The sequence below is a fragment of the Otolemur garnettii genome, unplaced genomic scaffold, assembly GCF_000181295.1.
Source record: "Otolemur garnettii isolate 467f Iridium unplaced genomic scaffold, OtoGar3 scaffold00001, whole genome shotgun sequence".
Classification (NCBI taxonomy): Eukaryota; Metazoa; Chordata; class Mammalia; order Primates; family Galagidae; genus Otolemur; species Otolemur garnettii.
Genome location: NW_003852396.1, coordinates 6,738,140 through 6,759,511, shown reverse-complemented (window position 1 = coordinate 6,759,511; position 21,372 = coordinate 6,738,140).

Here is a 21,372-nt window from a genome sequence, read left to right as displayed (position 1 = left end):
CAGGTGTACCATATTTTATCTATTACACCATATTTTCACCATACCTTTTCTATGTTCAGATATATTTACAAATACAAATTCTTACTATTGTGTTACAATTGCCCATAGTATTCAGTATGGCAACATCCTGGATAACAGACTTTTTGGAGTATGTCTCATGTTGGTTTTTAGCCGTCGAGCAATGGGTTACACCATATAGCCCAGGCCATCTAAGTTAGTGTAAATGCACTCTGATGTTTGCACGATGACAAAATCATCTAACAATGCACTTTTGAGAATGTTTTCCTGTTAAGTGATGCATGACTATTTTCTAAAGTTTTTAGGATGCTTTGTTAAGTTAGAGTGATGTCAGAAGAATGTAATTTTAGGGAAGGATTTCTCTGTAGCGGAGGACAAGAGCCAGACAACCTCCAAGCAAGATGATTTGGAGCTGGGAGGTGGACCCTGGGGTAATTTGTCCATACGTGATCATTGTGGAGAAAGAGCCGGAGCCCATGGCGATCCTTAGGCACCTAGTCATTGTCAAATACTCCCCTCACCTGTCTTGAACTGTCTCAATAAAAGGCTACTGTGGAGGCTGCTCAGGGTAACCCTGCAATCAAGGTTAGCCCGCCTCCTGCAAGCTTGTACTTCTAATCCAGGTCACACCTGGTTCTGTCCTGCCGTGATCGAGACAAGGCCCACAGGTGCTGCGACATTTCTCTCTCATCTCTCCATGTATTTGGATTAATCACAGTATGTAAAATCTCAAAGATGACTTCAAACAATTGTAAGATCAACATTTCCCTGGAAAGTAATAGGAAGTGTTACTTTTAGAATTCCTGAGTCTGGGAAGTCTCATTTCTTAGGAATGTTTTGATGTTCTTTCCTTCATTTAAACTGAGTATGGCTGAAAGGGTGTTTCCCATTATGTCTCTGTCTTTTCCCTAGGGGTTAGATGTACCTTCCCCACCAGGCAATTTATGATTGCTGTGAGTAAAAGCTTCAAATGCCATCCTTTGTTCAATTATTTTCACTTGCAAAAAAATACAGACTTAGGAGAAAGTTAGTATTTTTCTCACAAGTATTATTATCCAATTCAGACAGTGGAGTGATTTTTTCATTTGTGAGATAAGTTTTGTTAGGGTTAAGAAACAGAATTAACTAGTTTTTTGAAAACTGAATTAAGTAACCCATTTATAGGGTTCTTTACAACATACAGGTTGTAAAGATTTTAAAAAGTTAATAAATGTGAAACATAAAATATAGGTGACTGCTACTTCTTACTCATGAATCAGGTAAAAAGTCCCAGCAAAACCCAAGTATCCAATGAGAATGAGGACCCCTTTAATCAGTCCTAATGAGACTGCTCTTAGGTCAGCCACAGAGGAATATACAGGAAGGCAGAGGCTCGAGGAAGCAGCCACAGGAAGGCTGGTTCACTGAGGAAGCCAGAGAGATTCCTTGTTGTTAGAACTTCACTGGGTCCTGGGACTGTTCTGGAAAATTGTTCCTCCATTTTCAGCTCTCCTGACTGTCCTCAGAATTTCTTCTCCCTGCACCTGTGAACAAAGAGGGCAAAAGGGGCCCTGGTTTCTAGGAAAAGGGGGAGTGGTGAGAAGGAAAAAAAATTGAGAGTTGTAGAAAATATTTATTTTGCGTAAGCTGCCTCATGATGTTTTGTTTCTCTGCTGTTTTTTTTTTTTCTCAAGCTCTCACCCTCTTTAGAGTGCCATAGTGTCACAGCTTACAGCAACCTCCAACTCTTAGGCTTAAGCAATTCTCTTGCCTCAGCCTCCCAAGTAGCTGAGACTATAGGTGCCCACCACAACAATGCCTGGCTTTTTTCCTTTTTTTTGGTTGTAGTTGTCATTGTTGTTTTGCAGGCCCAGGCTGGATTTGAACTCGCCAGCTCTGGTGTATGTGGCTGGCACCTTAGCTGCTTGAGCTACAGGCACTGAGCCTTCTCTGCTATTTGTAAATAAGATCACCAACAACAAGTGAATAAGATTTTTAAACAGTATAAAATGATTCTGTTCCATTATTATGTTACCATTCACCTTTTCTTGTGAGTAAGTGTATCATCTCTTTAGAAATACATGTATTATACATGTATAATATTCTCAAGATAAATTCAGCCATGCACAGATATCTGAGAGTCAAAATTGATCTAAAGTGACTTAAGAGTAAACTTTGTAGAAAAACATAATATCAAGGTCTTTCAGTTATAGATAGATATTACATTAAATTTAAATAAGAAAAACTAATTTCTAAGAAGTGTGTACAGAAAGGAAGCACAGAACAAGTGAGTTGTAGAAAACAAATGAATAGCTAAGGAATTGGTCCATTTCATAAAAAAAGAAAAACTGCTTCTACAAAATAAGCTTTTGGAAAAGACCTTAAAATACAAATAAAACTTTTTGGACTATGTCTCATATTTTTCACAGTTGAGCATGAATTCCATTATTAGTGCTGATTTTTACATAACTAGATCATAGTGTGAAGTCATGAATCCACCAAAAATGTAGCATGTGTATGCAGAGGGAAAGAAATGAACTTAAAAGTAAGGATTCTTTATAATAATTAACTGATTCACTAACAAAGGAGAGAGTTTTACTGTTTCCTTAAATTATAAATCCCAAGCTTTGAGTCAATTTCACCAGTCGGGAAAGAACTAAAATTAAATGATGTGAGCCACTGATACAGCAGCAAACATTCCCTGGCAAGGGGGCTGGGTAACCTTTGTTCAGGAGGACAATAGGTCTGTATAATAATTATTTGCTTGGTAGCAAACACTGAATTTGATTTTATGCATAATCTACATTGTGGTGTGGAAAATGCTCAGTACATTTTCAGAGAAAATGTACAGAGAAAATGATTTCAGAGAAATCATTGTATGTTGGCAAGTATTAGTCTTTTTTTTTTTTTTTTTTTTTTTTGAGACAGAGCCTCATGCTGTCCCCCTGGGTAGAGTGCCGTGGCATTACAGCTCACAGCAACCTCCAACTCCTGGGCTCAAGCGAGTCTCCTGCCTCCGCCTCCCAAGTAGCTGGGACCACAGACGCCCGCCACAACGCCCGGCTATTTTTTGGTTGCAGCCGTCATTGTTGTTTTGGCGGGTCCGGGCTGGGGATTCGAACCCACCACCTTAGGTGTATGTGGCTGGCGCCTTAGCCGGTTGAGCTATAGGCGCCGAGCCGGCAAGTATTAGTCTTAAGAGAACAGAGGCCACATTTGTAAATGATCTTAAGAGCAAAGCCAGAATTTCCAACAACACATTAGTGACGACATTCATAACAGATTTTGAAAGACCAACACTCAGACTGATTGGATGGTATATAATTAGAAATTTCCAATTTGCTTATTAAAAATTCTCTAGCAGCTGAAGAACTGCTGAGTTATATATTTTTTAGTGTGAAACTATATAGCTAGATCTTGATCCTTTTATTCTTTTTTTGAATAACAGCCTATAAGAGTTACATGAAACTCTAGGATATGATTTGAGAAATTATTTACTGGGATTTTGCTGCCCTGCTGTTAAGGGAAAAGAAATCAATATTTATTAAACACTTATTATTTTTCAGATGTATTAAGTTTATCATCACTCAATCCTCAGAGTAAGCAATCCAATTCCCAATTTAATGAAGAAGACATGGTATTCAAGAGACATGTTAAATTGACTGAAGTCAGTCAGCTAGTCAGTTACAGGGTTAGTTAAAGTCAGAAAAAGATCCATCTGATGGTTATTACAAAAATTAACCAAGATGATGTATGCAAAAGCCTCAAGGAAGCACAGTTGACCTCCCTAGAGTTCTCAGTCACCATTCCTGTTCTTCTTAGGTTGTGACAGAGATAGGACTTCAACTTTTAATTCTTGATGGTTATGCTGAAAATGCATCATTGAAATACCATAGCAACCCTGTTGAGGAATATGTAGAATGCTGGTATTTCCAAGAGTTTGTTTCAAGTGTTGTCCTTTATTCAAGCAAGTGATGAGTTATAAATATGTTATTATATTAGGATTCGCCAAAGTAACAGAACTATTGCCTCTCTCTTCCTCTTTTGGTTTATTATAAGGAATGATAAATCATGATCATGGAGAGACTAAGAAAACCCAAGACCCACAGTTGGCAAGCTGCAGACCCAGCAGATAGTGGTTTAGTTCCAGTCTCAGTCCAAAGGCCTGAGAACCAGAAGAATCAATGGTGTAACTTCCAGACCAAGTCCAAAGGCCTGAGAACCAGGAGCGTCAATGGTGTAACTTCCAGACCAAGTCCAAAGGCCTGAGAACCAGGAGCGTCAATGGTGTAACTTCCAGACCAAGTCCAAAGGCCTGAGAGCTGATGGTGGAACTTCCAGTTCTAGGAACTGGAATTTAGGTTTCTCTGTCAGGAGAAAACTGACATTTCACCCCAGGCCGTCAAGCAGGCAAAGTTCCCCTTTTATTCTGTTCAGGTCTTCAATTGATTAGATGAGCGCCACCCAAATTAGGGAGGGCAATCTGTTTTGCTCAGTTTTCCAGAGATTCAAATGCTAAACTCAATGAAAGACACCTTTATAGACACACCCAGAATATTGTCTGGACACCTTTTGGTCCAAACTGATAGAAAGAATTAACCATAACATTTGTCTTTTGGTATTTCAATAGATGCTGAAATGTGTTTTTCAGAACTAGGGAACATTCAATCAGGTTGCTGTTAACTCATACAACTCACCACCATGACTTTATGAACAGGAGTCATCTTGGCTTCTTAGAATCAAACGATCTTCTCTGTGGAGGTACAGCAGTAACTCAGAACACTACTGACACAGCCGTACATGTAAACCTTCTGCAGTTAGCCCAGTTTTGAGTCCCATCATTAACCTGAAGTCAGGTATTGATGCAGTTGTTAGTAGTAAATATGTGGATGTTGATAGGTTTGGGAAGTTATATAATACAGAAAAAACTTCCAGCAAATTTTCCCATCACATTTATCTCTCAAAACAGTTATGTCAGTGTTTATTAGTGGTGTGGGAAGTTGCTTCACAGGCTGCATTAAAATTGTTAGACTGTCTAAAATAAAATACATGCTGTTATTCTGAAAGATGAGTGCTAAATGAGCATTTTTGTTCTTGGTAATTTTGAGATGCAACACTTTTTATTAAATAATAATTAATGAAAATATAGAAACGACATATTGTTGGAGGAAAACAACACGACAGTTATCTCTTAGAGTCGTCAGTGAGATGTTGAGAATTAGGCCTGGCATAGAGTGGGGCTGGATACTTCTTTTTTTCTCACCTCCTTCCTTCCTTTCTCATGGAGCACAGACCACTCCTTCTATGACTCTGCAATTATACATTTTAAATATTCTATGAAAACTTGTTTATTTATTGATTGTTGAAACTATGACCAGAAAAACCATTTTTGTATTATAAGTGTTCAAACAGAAACTGAAAAAGCCTGAAGTTTTGAAGAGCCTAAAGTGAAATAATTATCAATCTCATTTTTCTCAAAAACAAATTCCATAAGCTCATGGGATTGATGTTATATTAGTCATTTTGGGAGCTATGGGAATAAAACATTTTTCTCACCTCCCTGTTTTACTTCAATTCTTATGACCTTCTCTTTATATTTTCTCCTGAGAAAACTCATCCATATAGCCTAAAAAACACATGCACAGACACACACATATAAGTTAAATATATTTATGAATTATATATATGAAATAGACATATAACTATTAATATGTACTAAATATATAAACTAAACATAATTAAATGACATAAAATGAATATATAAAATTACAGATATATACTCTATAAAATCTAATGTACTTGAATAAAATATATAATCTAATAGTAAAGTTATATCATATTTATATCCATATCCACACTTATATCTTTATCTCCATTATAACCATGTCTGATTTCATCCCATGTGCTAGGAATTGTGCTAGAGATATAAGATGAATAACATATAATCTCTTTCCTATCCTTTGTATTTTATTTGGTGAAATAGAGAATTATAATGTCCATATCTGACATATTAGAAATATAACAAAGAGAATAATGGCAGAAAGAAGGCAGCTTTGCAAATGGAATGATTAGACAAGGCTTTTCAGGACAGCGGACAATGGACTTTTATGATGGTTAATAGTTTATCAAGAGAAAAAAGGTTGGGAAGTGTCAAAAGAATAGAGTGAGAGCCAGGCAAGGTGTTCATGCCTTTTATCTTAGGAGGCAGGTGGATCTCTTGAGCTCAGCAGTTTGAAACCAGCCTGAACAAGACCCCGTCTCTACTAAAAAGAAAAATAGTCAGATATTTGGCAATAATCTGTAGTCCCAGTTACTCAGGGGGCTAAGGAAAGAGGATTGCTTGAGCCCAGGAGTTTGAGGTTGCTGTGAGCTATGATGATGCCATGGCACTCTACTCAGGGGAACAGAGTGAGACTCTATCTCAAAGAAAAAAGAAAAAAAAGGGAAAAAGAATAGCACCACAAAAGTCATCATGGCATGACAGCACATGGCCTGTTTTGGGGGGCAGGTGCATGTTTGTGGGTGGAACCAAGGAGGTTGGGTTTGTAACAGCAGAACATGAACCGAAAATGAATTGAAGGGCTGCCTACACTGAGCTAAGGAAGTTTGGAACTATTTTTTGGAGGCAAATGTACTATAGGGAATATAAATGAGAAATGATCATTTTTCTTTTGGAAATTGAAATTGGAAATTGGGAGAGAGAGAAACAAGCAGAACCGCTTAAGATACATTGTGATGACAAGACTAAACCACTGGTTTCGGAGATCTAGTACACATGTGCATGGCTGGCCTGAGGATCTTGATACAATGTGGATTCTGATTCAGCAGGTCTGTGATGGGCCCCAAACCCTGCATCCCTAACAAGCTGACAGATATTGCCTGTGCTGTTAGTCTACAGACCACTCCTTGAGAGTGAGGGGTCACAGTTTGAGAGGACAGAGGAGAAAAGTTAGTCCTGGCAGGAAATGAGGTGGGTTCTCAGGGAGTTGCCCTCTGAGTGGACCCCCCAGGCCCTCCTGGACTGCCTGGGAAGGGGAATTGTACTGGTGGGAAGCATAGGCACAGGGGTAGCAGGGCATGTTTGAAGAAAAGTTAATATGGAAAAATTATTAAAATATCATGATGGGAACAAGTCCACATAACCAATGACTCATAATTATTTCCCCTGTCCTAAAATAATGTGGTGGGGATTAGTAAGTTTATTTCCCAAAATACACAAGTGTTTTGTGGGACAGGGCAATGTTTACATGTGATACTTCCTCAAATGGCAAACTGTTACCAATGCTATTCCATATGTCCAGTGTTCTCAAAGTCAAGCTTTTGATCCACATTTTTGTCGACGGACCTTTTCATCTTTTGAACTCCAAAGTCTTCCCATGACCCTGCATCCTCAGATCTCTCCACTACTCATCTCTCTTCCTCTCCAAAATAAAATCAACCAAAATAAACTCATCTTTTGGCATTTTGCATTTTATGCCACTTCCACTTCCCTCGACACAGCAGACATCTTGATGAGGGTGGCTCGCCCTCCGTCTGAGGCTAGTCCCCCTAATGGTGGTATGAATCCCATCTTTCTTTCTGACCCCCTTTCAGGGATTTAATTTCACTGACTGCCTGCATCTTCAGTCTCTCTGTACACTGAGGCTCTTTGGCATCTCCCTTGTCTTCCATATTAGACATGACGCTTCCCTCTATCTACTGCCCTTTCCATTCCTTTGACTTTGTATTTGAAACTTCCTCACCTCTTCTATTAGCTATTAATGTAGAAATCTTATTTCTCAGTTTCACCATAAAATATCCCTTAACAAATGTTATCTTTCTATTTGGTTATTCTGGGACTTCCAGATTTTCCAATCTTTTTTAAAAATTGAAGTTTTTTACTTTGAGTAGCTATAATTGATCTTTTAAAAAGGATTTAAGTAGTGAGATTGAAGTAGTAATAAAAAATCTCCCAACACCACCACCAACAACAAAAAAGCCCCAAACCAGACAGATTCACAACTGAATTCTACCAAACCTACAGAGAAGAATTGGTACCTACATTATAGAAACTATTTTGTAATGTTGAGAATGAGAAAATCTCCCCCTAACTCATTCTATGAAGCCATAGACAGGAAAAGCTATAGCAAAAAATGAAAGCTACAGACCAATATCCCTTGTGAACGTAGAAGCAAAATTCTTCAACAAAATACTAGCAAAACGAACTCCATAGCACCTCAGAAAGATAGTCTATCATGCAAGTGGATTTCATCCCAGGGATGCAAGAATGGCTTAACATATACAAATCAATAAACATGATTCACCACATAAACAGAAACAAAAACAAAGCCATATGATCATCTCAATAGATGCAGAAAAAGCGTTCAGTAAGATCCAGCACCCTTTCACGATAACCCACCCCCCCACCGCCCCAGCAGACTAGGCATAGGAGGAACATACTTCAAAATTATAAAAGCCATGTATAACAAACCCTCAGCCAACATTATCCTGAATGGGGAAAAGTTGGAAGAAAAAAGTTGAAGTTCCCCCTGAAGAACTGGAATAAGACAAATGTGTCTGCTGCCACCACTTCTATTCAATATAGTATTGGAATTTCTAGCCAGAAAAATCAAGCAAGAGAAAGAAAGAAAGGGTATCCAAACTGAGAAAGAGGATGTCAAAGCATCCCTATTTTCTGAGGATATAATCATGTATCTAAAAAACCCTAAAGACTCCACCAAAAGACATTGGAATTGATAAATAAATTCAGCAAAGCCTCAGATTATAAAATCGATGTACACACACCAGTAGCATTTCTATATACTAACATAACTTAAGCTGAGAGTCAGATAAAGGAATCAATACCATTCACAATAGCTACAAAGAAAACAAAATACCTTGGAATGTACTTAACCAAGGAGATGAAAGATCTCTAGAAGGAGAACTACAAAACACTGATGAAAGAAATTGCATATGATGCAAAAAAAGGAAAAACATCCCTTGCTCATGGATTCGCAGAATCAATATCATTAAAATGTCCATACTTCTCAAAGTGACTTACATATTCAATGCAATGTCCATCAAAAAATATATGTCGTATTTCACAGAGCAAGAAAATCAAATCATAAGCTTCATTTGAAAGCAAAAAAAGACCTGGAATAGCCAAAGGAATACTAAGCAAAAAGAATAAATCTGGAGGCATCACATACCTGACTTCAAATTATATGCAAGGCTAAGTAGCCATCACAGCATGATATCGCTATAAAAGTAGAGATAGAGACAAATGGAACCACATAGAGAACCCAGAAATAAAACCATCTACCTACAACTAACCAATCTTTGACAAAACAGACAACAATATACACTGGGGAAAGGAAGCCTTACTTAATAAATGGTGCTGGGAATATTGGCTAGCCACATGCAGAAGAATGAAACTGGACCCCTATCTCTTGCCACATACAAAAATTAATTCAAGAAGGACAAAAGGCATAAGCGCAAGTCATGAAACCATAAAAATTCTACAAGAAAAGAGGAAAAACTCTTCTAGACACCAGCCTAGACAAAGCATTTATGATTATGAAAAGTCAAATATAGCAACAACAAAAATAAACAAATGAGACTTAATTAAATAAAAAAGTATCTGTACATTGAGGAAATAATCAACAGAGTAAATATGTAACCTACATTATGGGAGAAAATATTCACGAACTATACATTGATAAAGGTCTAACATCCAGAATGTAGAAAGAACTCAAACATTTAAATCAGCAAGAAAAAAGCAAACAACCCCATTAAGGCATGGGCAAGATACATGAATAGGAGTTTTTAGAAAGAAGATAGACAAATGGCCAACCAACATATGAAAAAAATGCTCAAGAGCACTAATTATCAGGGAAATGTAAATTAAAACTACAATGACATATTACCTTACTGCTGCCAGAATGGCCATTATTAAAAAGTCAAAACCAGTAGATGTTGGCCTAGATGCAGAGAGAAAGGAACACTTACACATTGTTGCTGGGACTGCAAATTAGTATAAAACAGTTTAGAGACGTTTCAAAGAAATAAATGTAGACCTACCATTTAACTCAGCAAGGCCACTGCTGGGTATCTACACAAAGGAAATGAAGTCATTTTGTGAAAAATACACCAGCATTCAAATGTTTATTGCAGCACAATTCACAATTATAAAGATTTGGATTCAACCTAAGTGCCCACCAATTTATGAGTGGATTAAGAAAATGCACTATATATATCATGGCATACTACTCAGCCAGGAAAAGGAGTGAAATAATGTCTTTTGTGGCAACTTAGAAGGAACTGGATACTGGATATTATCCCAAGTGAACTACGTATCTCAGGAATGGAACACCAAATACCAGATGTTCTCACTAGTAAGTGGGAGCTAAACATTCGGTGTACAGAGGCACAAAGAGATGCTAAGAATAAGAAAAACCAAGAGGGGGGAGGATGGGAGAGGGGTATGGTATAAAAACTGACCTGCTGGGCAGTGCCTGTGGCTCAGTGAGTAGGGCACTGGCCCCATATACTGAGAGTGGCGGGTTTGAACCTGGCCCCGGCCAAACTATATCAGGAGGCTGAGGCAAGAGAATTGCCTAAGCCCAAGAGTTAGAGGTTGCTGTGAGCTGTGATGCTACAGCACTCTACTGAGGGTGACAATGTGAGACTCTGTCTCTAAAAAAAATAATACTAAAAATAAAAAATAATAAATAAAAACTTACCTATTGCATACAATGAACACTATTCTGGGGATGGGCACCCCAAAAGCATTATTAAGGTATCCATGAAACAAAAGCACTTGTTCTCCCTTAATTACTATTTGAAATAAGGGAAAGCAAGGATTTAAATAATTTGAACATATTTGACTTTGGCAATTTTTTGAAAGGTCAAAAATTGGGTGGGGAAAGGCCCTGGGACTGGGAACCAGAAGCCCAGGATTCAAGTCCTGGCTCCTTCACCGACTCATTATAGGACTTTAATCAAAACTACTTCTCTGAGCTTTAGTTTCTGAGCAGATGAGAATAGCTGCTTCAAAATATAAAAGCAAATATAAAAATAATTGAAGATATAACAAGAATGATTTATGGAATGTAAAATTCTAAAGCACTACGTAAAGATGGGACACAGCTAAACTGATTTATTCACAATCTCCGTTAGTGTCTTCATGACCTAAATTTTGGTTATTGTCACAAAATGAAGTGACATGCCTTATGGTTTGTTTAACTGCGATGTTGTAGAGTCTTGTGCCCCCTCAGAATGGGCTCCTGTTTTCAGGCTCTGATTGCCCCTACGTTTCTATTCCAATGGTACCGAGGTTTTTAATCTTAAAGTGTCAGAACTTTTGAAAAAATAGTAGTGATTTTCCTTTCTCTCTTAATGGTACATTGAAAGAAAAATAAAAACAAATACTGTCCTTACAGACACGCGACTAAAAGGAGAAAAAGTCAAACATAGCTATTAGCCTCAGTCATTGCTTTTCTAAAACAAAACCGTATCTTTCTATGGTTCCAGTGTAAGACGTTAAAATTAGAGGAAAAAGTGACATGAAAAATAAAGCAGGCTAGTTGTGATGCAAGTGCGTTTTTGGTGAACACAGTCAGCTATAAGCAGACAATACCGCCTGATGAGTCCCCCTGGCATCTAAGCTACAGTAATCGCTTTGGCACTGAGGACATGCTTCAGGCCATTCAAACGTGGATTGTACGTGACTGCCAGCTTTTTGTGTTATGTATAATCAAGTGAATGGAGAGAATACGAAATCCACTTAACACAGGCAGTTTAACCAGGAGGAAGATGATTCCGCCTGCACTGACTAAGATTTATCTCTGATGAGTTTTCATTCTGCTAAAGTGGGAAACTTATAATTTTCTATTGATTTAGACACTAAATTTCCTCCAATGGAAAGTGAGTGGGGTGGGTGGGTGGCGATCCTCTATTAACTCAGCATCCGCAAGTTGTCGGTGTGGGAATTATGCATAGGTCTTTCATGTTCGGTTTTTTTTGAAGGAAGAATAATGTCATGAACTTTAACTGTGTCATAGTTTTCTTTCATCTTTTTTTTTTTAGCTTGTAATTTGCCAAAATAGTGGGCTGTTTAGCAAAGATCACAAAATGGAATTTTTTTTTCTGATTTAGTCACATATCTCTAATGTCTTGTTTGTAAGAAGTCTTACTCGTAATCTGTCCCCAGCTGGAAGTGCTCTCTCGTATGTGTTTTTATTTTTGGATCTCATTTATGATGTGTCACTTCCTGTTTTAGGAAGACCTATACATATTTTATTTTTCCCACTAGAATATAAAATAGGCTGAGAAAAGGTGATTTATGCACTGTGTGTCTAGTATCTTGAATAGATCAGGTGTTTAAAAATAGAATATACAAATTAATCAATAAGTTTCTACAAAACAAACCTGTAGTCCCTCAAAATGAAAAGAAAGATCTAGTAAAAATTGTTCCTGACCTTGGGTAACAGAACCAGTTCTGCTGTTTTCTGGCTACCAATGTGCTTAAGAGCTGAGTGATGTTGGGTAATATTCTTCTCTTCTCTAAGTCTAATTTTTTTCATCTGTGAAATGGAAATGGTGGACACACCTCATTGCTAAGTATCACTATGATCACCGATGGCCAAGGGAGTCCTTCAAAGGTGACCATACTGATTTTCAACACGAGACCTGCAGCACTTTTTCTAGGATGAGTTTGAAACTTCATTGTCAGACCCTGTATGTCTACCTTACAGAACTGATGTGAAGCTCTAAGTTAGGAATTAAATGTACAGGTGTTTTGTGAGCCACAAAGTGCTGTGTAATGTGAGAAATCAAAACATATGAGAAGGGGAATCTGGAGTCTTGGCTGATTCTCACACTGAACTGACTTTGGAGCCCTCTGGAGAAATTTATGAGCCATATGTAAGTATGCAGAAGGGTGCCCAACTCATTGTAGATACTTTATATGTATTTGATGAACTGAATTATTGATAACTTCAACTATCAAAAGAGTTCCCTTAGACAGTCAAGGGAATTGTACCCAGGCCTGGCCCAGAGGAAGAAGAAACTGACAACCAGCTGTGAGACTTTTGTGACGGCTGTTGGCTTTGTGCTCAGATCATGATTCTACAGACTATTCCTTCAGAGAGCTGTTGTTTGAAAGAGCCGTGCAGGGTTCTACCCAGAGGGCTCAGCAGGGACCATTTCTTGAATTGCTCAGCAGGAATAGTGCTCAGAAATTACCCTTGGGTTATCCAGCAACTGGAAATCTAAGAGCTGTTCTGGAGGCAAAAAGTACTTTAAACTTAAGAGTGATTAAGGCAAACAGATGCTGGAGGCAAGTTTCATTCAGGGTTGCTGCCAAATGGAGTCACAGCAGTGGCTAAGATCTGTCATCTATTTATGCATTCATTAAAAATATTTAATATTTTGGCCTCTTCCGTGCCAGACACTGTTTAGACACATGGTAGATAAGAAGGATAGAAATTTCCTGCCATTGTGGACAAAACTCCTCAGGAATAGCCTTTGGAAGGTGCTGCGACCACAAGCTAGTGTCAACGGTAACTGGCTAAGGGCAGCAGCTGTGCCCTGGGATCCACGAGCGGCGTGAATGGACAGAAACACCTGTGCGGGACATCCAGCGGGCTCTCCGCCAGCCCAGTAGGAGCCAACCTGAGGTTTGGGGAAAAGAGGAGAGGTCACTGATTTTTTTAAAAATAAATTTTCTTTTCCTATAAAAAAATGTATGGCTTGATTCCTATGTCGTCTTACCTTGACTAATTCCCCATGTCTATCTGTCATTCTCCTCTCTCACTTTACTGATCACGTTGCAGCTTATATTACGGTTCTCAAGGGAAAGATAAACGGGAAGGAAGCAAAACTGTGATCACTGCTGGAAAATCTATGTAAGAAGAGACCCACACATTAGTAAGAATCTCAAATGGTTTTTAAAAGTGGTGACTCAGTAATAACATTCCCTTCCCACGGCCTATGGACCTCTTTTGACCTACAGTGGACTCTCTTGTACTTCTAGACATCATCATTATTCATTATGATATTTGGAATGATGCCAAGAGATTGAAGATTGCATGAACATATTGATGGATGGAAATGCCTTCTATGGACTCGTGCATCACTCTGAGAAATTGAATGTGTTTGGGCAAAATAAGAGAATTTAAGTTAATTAAATAAAACGAGATTTTTGCTTTCATTTGCCGTTCAGAACGGTTGCCTGTGTTTTGTAGATTTATGGGTGATATCTTCAGATCCAGAGCATAGGCTTGGAGGTCAGCTTGCACTTGGGTTTCAACATTCAGTAGATGAAGAAACTGAAGCTCAGGGAGACCATAGATAGGATAATCAAATAAAATTATATATACAAAACACTTAGCACGGTGCCTACATCTAAACACAGAACACGTTTGATGTTAGTGATATTATTCCCATGTAGAATAATACATCTAAGAATACTTTGATTAATTCCCTGCTAGATACTGGTTTCATTACCATCCTGTACAGTTTAATGATTATAACAATGATGTTTCAAAATATTAACATTTTTAGCTCTTTAAAATCTGTTTATGGCTTTTTAAAAAGGCTTCTGATCCAAATGAATACCTACTATGGGCAAATGTTTTTATAGACGTTTGAAGGAAAAAAAGACAATCTTTTAATTAATTAATTAACTGCAATTAATGCAGTTAATTTTGGAAGAGACATTTGGGTCAATGGCATTTCATGATCTAATTTGACTATTAATCTTAACTCTCATATAACCTTGGAAATGTAGATTCTTGTACATATCACTCCATTTTCACTGAGTATTCTCTGTGTGTCAAATCTGATTATATACTCAGAGAGATGCTACTCAGTAACAGAGGGCAAAGTTGGCGTCAAGTTTAAAGTGAGCTTATGCGTGCAGGAGTGTAGGATATAGAGAGATAGGAAGTACTTTCAGTTCAATGAAAGAGTAAGAGCCACTGATTATCAATGTATCTATGTCATATTTGGTGCATCAGTTAGGATAATTCTATTTGTGAATGACAGAAAGCCTGACCTTGATTGGCTTAAGCCCCTCAAAAAGCCACAATAACAAAAAAGAAGTTAAATGGCTCACTTAACTGAAAACTCCAGCTGAAGTGTAATTCAAGAAGCCAGATTATGTTATTGAAAACTTGTTTATCTCAATCTCTCATTTCTGCTTTCCAATTCATTAGCTTTATTCTCTGCTCCACAGGCAAAGGAAGTTGCAAAAGAGCCACTCGTAGCCTGGGCTTGTATCCTCCCAGGTATAAACTGGAGCCAACAGAGTGCAGGTGGGGGACGTGTGGAAGCCAAGCCCATCTTACACGCCATTACACTATGTAGAGTGAACTCTGCTGGGAACGGGAGCATCAGTTCAATGACCACAAATGTCGTCTTCAGTTCTAAAATTCTGAGCCTTACTTTTATGATAGGGTGGTGTTAATAGGTGGGTATCTGTAAGAGCAGAAAAAGGAAATTTTAGGTTGTAGTTAAGATTACGGCAGGCTGGCAATGCGATCTTAAGTTTACCAAATTATAATATAAACGCAACTGGGAAATTTCCTTTCCCAGACTTTTTTTTTGTGAAAACAAAAGTAAAACACTGGACACTGATTTATCATAATGAGTCAGTTCTGACGGTCACTTTAGTCACTGGCAAGTCATCTCTTCTGTATGAGACACACTAGTGTTGAAGATGAATTGCCATCACCCTTTCCTAAAAGAGCTCTGACTGTCTTTAGAGAGAACAAAATAATGGCCCTACGAAGTTCCTTTACACTAGTCAGTGAATCCTAGCCACACTGTGAGCAGAGTAATATGATTGGTTCTATTTCCCACATGAGAAAACTGAGGGATAGAGAGATTACATAACAAGTAGCGTAGGTTATAAATCATGTATTAAATATGTGATATGTTTTTTAACCTGTTTGTAAGGCTATTAAATATAATAGCAATTTGTGTTGTCCAAAATAGAATTTTGGGTTATAATTCAACCAAAGTTAATAAATATATTAATATTGCATGTGACATTTTGATTTATACATTATATATTTAATATAATAGATTAATACATCATATATTGTTACTTGTATGTTCAAAACTTTATTCGGTTATTTTGTAGTGAACAGTTTCATACAAGTGCCCAAACATGTATTTCTCTGTTGTCTTTCCTGGCTCAAATATAAATAATTTTGAGAAACTATATTTGAGAAATCACTTTCTGAATTTTACAAAATTGTGCCAAATAACAGATGATGGAATACTTTGGCTAAGGGCTAGGAATGAAGCTAAGATAGCATAGATTTGAAAATATTGGACATGAGATTTTTGTACTGCATTGCCTTTTTGTCTTTACATCTGTTTTTAATATGCATTCCTGTCAGTTTGATTTAAAAAAATTCTAAAAATAAAAATTTAGAAAGATGTTAGAATTTTGAGATGTTCTGAAAGCAAAATCAGCAGATCTCATCAAAACGATATTTCATAAATGTTATTGTTTATCATGATGTGAATCTTGAAGTTTCATATTAGTTCTTTTTCCTTTGGAAAAAAAAAATCAGAGCGTACACACAGATTTTCACCAATCTGCAAAGCTTCCAAAGATATGCCCTAAATAGTTTGAATAGATAAGCCTGGAGAAAAACATGGAGCTTGTAAATATTACTGACTTCCTCGTATGTACACCAATAAATAATTTGAACAAAGATCCTTGAATTGGCCTAGGACGGTGATCCTAAGGATGGGATTCTGGAATTGGATGAGTGACCAGCTCGGTGGCAATGCAGATATTATCACTGGGGGTAGAGAGGGGAGATTCCTGCACGTGCTAGCCATGCTGCTGCTGTGCCTTCTATCCATGGCTTTCTGGGATGGGATGCAAATGGCAGGAGAGGCGCTAATAGGGCAGAGTCTCGGCGCTTGAGAGGTATGGGAGAGATGGAAACCACTCTGTGCGGATGTGGGACTCTGAATAAGCACCTGTGATTCACTGAAGAGGAATGATTGTTTCCTGACTGGTAAAGTGAAGTGTGGGGGTCAGAGGGTCTCTACAGTGATGTTGAGAGAGATTCTTACCCCCTGGAGGCGGAGGATAGACACAGATGGAGATCACGCAGGGTGGGGAAACTTCATTAAGGTTACACTTTCAGCCCAGGCAAGTCTTCCACACCAAGGTCAGCCTGACTGGGGCCCGAGTGGGAAACGTGAAATGGGGTTGTTTGCGTAGAGGCACTTGGGGTAGTTGAACATTCAGACTCCTTTGAAATGTGGTTTTTACTTTAAACCAACAGCTATTTTATGGTGCTCTGTGTCCCTATAGGCAAAACACATGGGTTTCAGAACCAAAGGGTAGAAGCAGGAATGATCCTGTTCATTAATGTCCCTGGCAAATGGAGAACTTGTTCTCCAGTCCCTTAGGCTTCATAGGCTGGAAGTTCCTGTTTGCAGACGAGGGTGTTTTCATCAGGGGCACTGTGAGGCCCAGTACGCACAAAGCTCTAATTTCCACCTGGTCATTTCTGGCTCCTTGTATCGGTGGGCTAGCAAGCCGAGAAGGAGATACTGTACTTGCTGGAGTAATTGACCTGATTATCCTGAGAAGGAGGGAAGATTGCTGCTATATAACAGGAAGGGATGTGTTTGTTACTCAGTCCTGCCCGGGTGCCCCCTGCCTCACTGCATCTGTTCATGGGCAGGTACTGTGGTGACAGACTGGTAAGTGGGTGGTAACCAGGGCCAACACCCCACAAAGGCGAAATTCTGGGCTAGCTCATCAGGGGGCCACCTAGACAAAGTAGAGGGAGTTTAGAATGGGAGGAGGGAGGTATCATGTATGGCCCTGGGAGACCAGTTGCAGCAGCTGGGGCCTGTAGTTCATGCCACTGATCTTCCTCCTGACCCTTTCCCAGCAATTGTGACTAATCAGAATCTTGGAGAAGTTGTGCCTAGAGTAAATAAACTTCCTGTGAAAAGCGAGTAGATCTGAGCAATGCAAGGGTGGCCCGTGGTGGACGTGTTGGTGTCTTGCCCAGGCTGCCTTCACCATTTGATGTACCCACCTCCCAGTGAATGCTTTGGGAATGAGAAGACTGTCAAACAAAGAGTCTCTAATATTCTAATACTCTTGAGAGTTCGCGTAGCACCCCTCTGCCCCACCCACCCGCTTTCTCAGGCAGGTGCTTTTTTTGCTTTCCCCAAATCAATGATTGACATGAAGGTACAATGAGGTTACAGAGGGGTACAGCCTTCTCGCCCCAAGATGAGACCTGCTGTGATGCACTTTGCATCCCAGAGCTCGTCCATGGCATCAGATTGAAGCTAGTGTCCAGACAAGACCACCCTTTTGTTGGTTATTTTCTTGGTCTTATCTTGCTTCTTTTACCTCCCTTCTTCCCACTGAGAGCATTCCTTTAATAAATAATTTTAACAAGGAGCCTCATCCCGGCTTTTTCTGGCAACCTGATACAAGACAGGCATCAAAGGCTACTGGTGATATTTGGAGTCACGTGTGCCAGTGAGATCCCTTAGGACGAGAGCAAGCTGAAGATTGTGGTTCAGGTGAGTTATTCATGCATTGCTAAGACAACAGTTAAGTAAAGGAAATAACAAACAGTATTTTTAGATTTGGAAACTAGGATATAACGAATGATCTTAGGGCAAAAGTCAGATTAGAGTGAATGGAGAAATGAATGAGAGCAATGTTACCAAAGTCAATGCCTTTAGGCAAATATACCTAGAATTTTGCTGGGAGACTAATTAAGTCATAGAGTTAGGCAGATTTAGAAATAGGGTGCGGTTGGGGTGTGTGTGTTTGGGCTGTAGTGTGTGTACGGGATGAAGGTTTCTTGAGGATGTCAGATTCTTGAGAATTCTATGTGTTCAGAGAAAATAACCAACAAAAAGGAATAAGTTGACAATCCAGGAAAAGATGTGGAATCAGTATTACTGAACACCTGTGTGGTTCTCTTAGAAAACATGGATAAGTAAAAACCACAAACTCAGAATAAAAGATGAACGGCAGTATTTTTTTATGTCTAGTAAAAGTCCTGGCAGTAGAGACACAGTACTCAGATGCTTCCAAACCTCCTGAATAGATAATAATGGTAATTTTCTGTAAAACAGATAAAACAACAGATTTCTGATTGCCTGCCATATAAAATATATTTCCTGTTGCTTGGCGAGATACGATAAATCAGATGGCAAATGATGTGTGCTATTGTAGGTGTTTACCAATAACTTAAAGGGAGACTGGCACACTACCAAACTGAGATGGATGAAGGAAGCGGCAATCTAGGAAAGGAAAACAGGGACTAAATGAGAATTTGAGTGCTTTAAATTTAATTAATATAAACCTGCAAGCAGGCTAGATGCTAGAGGCGACTAAAATGTTTCAACAGTGAGCTTTATCTCAAGGATATTGCAAATCTTATTGTATAATTGAATCTACATCCTAAAGTCTGGAAGGTTTTGAGAGGAGCTCAGGCTCATCATGCCAACGCTTCTCTCTTGTTTTGCCATCTGTAGTTGTCAACTGTCCATCGCTGGGCATTCAACTCATTTTCCATTTTCTCCTTGCTGTTTTTCAAGGACGCCATCCTCTCAGCTCTGGGAACTCTTACCTACTGGCACAATTTCGTATGTTGGCTCCATCCAGGGGGTTTAAAACTTGGCAGTTCTCCATGATGTGCAGCTCCTATCCTCTACACGGGATGCCAGTGTGCCCGTGAGCACTGGCTCCAAGGCCAAGGATAGAGTGCTGTCATTCAGTAGGAAACGTGGCGAGAATTATAACTTCGTGAGACTCTCTCCTTAGCATCTTTGTACCCCAGAGGTTCCGTCCATTTTTGCTTTCTCCTTGGTACTGCCATTACATTTTATTCAGAGAAGCAAATGTGAGGAGTTAAGAGGCTGGTTCATAAGCTTTTGGTAACAGCTTGACCTGAAATGTAAACTGTAATTTGCTTTGGGGGTCAAGTGAGTCAGACTCCGAGGGCCCTGTGGGTTAATCATTTAAAGGGCACATGTCACTTGGCTGGATTGTCCTCCTTCCGGTCCGACTTGCCCTCCCATCTTCCTGCTGCCCTCTCACTCAGCGTGGCCTGGATTAGAGATGACCTTTGTGTGATCATCAGGTCTGGTAATTGCTTTCCTCATTTTTTAATTAGTGGGCATGAACTTTTGTAAAGATAATCTTAGGTTTAGCCACAGACCTTTTGTTACTGGTTTTTTCTTATTGTGTTGGTATCAGGAAAAAACAATGCTCTGTTATAACTCTGAGGACTCTTTCTAAGTTCCTTGGTTTTCAGAAATCATTACTAGTTATTTTTAGGTAACTGTAGGAATAAAAACCTTCCAGGTAGAAAAATAAAATAAAACAAAATGAACTCACACGTGGCCTCACATACACACAAACCACACTGTCAGGAATGCCCGGGCTGCAGCTGCTGGGGGAGCAGACGCATCTTCCGAGGTAGTCAAAACATGAATGAGAATGTGGGTTACAACTTCAGTCTCCTAATCTTCATAGATATGGCTGTGAAATAGCCAAGCAGGAAATGGGCCAATTACTGCAAAGCCTGTTCTTCTGTGCCCCTCCGGGTGCCCTGCGCTCCCCCCTCTTTCCCCACCAGTCGTGCCCCCATTTGAACAGCACAGGTGGAGCTCAGTGAAGGGCTGCTCCTCTCCCTGAGAGACCTGGAGGATAGCAGGGGAAGGGGGAAGGATTATGTAGGTAAATCACTATCGGACAAGGTGTTAGGTGTTCAAAAACAGTAAATACGCCCCAAGGATAAGAATATCAAGGAAGAGAAATTAAAGATGGCGAGACCTGGGGGGCCAAACTGAGCTCATATTCCTCCAGCCTATTCCTTCCCATTGAAAGTGCTGCTGTTCACTTAGTCTTTCAAACTCCCTTGAAGCTTTCACCAGCCAAGCCCGTCCCATCACTAATGCTTGTACATCTGTCTCTGAAGCGCTGGCCTCTGCTCTCTGCCGTTTTCCTCACTATCCTTTTAGTCCTTCCCTTTAGTGTTTGTCTGGTCAAAATCATTCTTCACAAAATCATGCCTCCTGGACGGAGGACACCCTTCTAACCACTTGATTAGATCTTTCCCCGCCCTTGAGAGCGTTTGCTCTCAAGGGTCAGGGACTGAGTGAGCGAGTGACTTCTTAGCTGAGTCTGTAAGAACGATCGGGAGTGTCACACCACGTGTGTGAAAGACGCAGAAGGGCCCCAAGAAGTTTCAGAAGTTTAGAAGGTTTACTAAGATTCTGTTGTCAGGATTGGAAAAATGAGATAACAGTTGTGTTCAGAGAAACGCAAGCAGCAAGTGAGGCTGGGAAAGGCCAGAAGAGAAGATGGAGAGGCGGGGG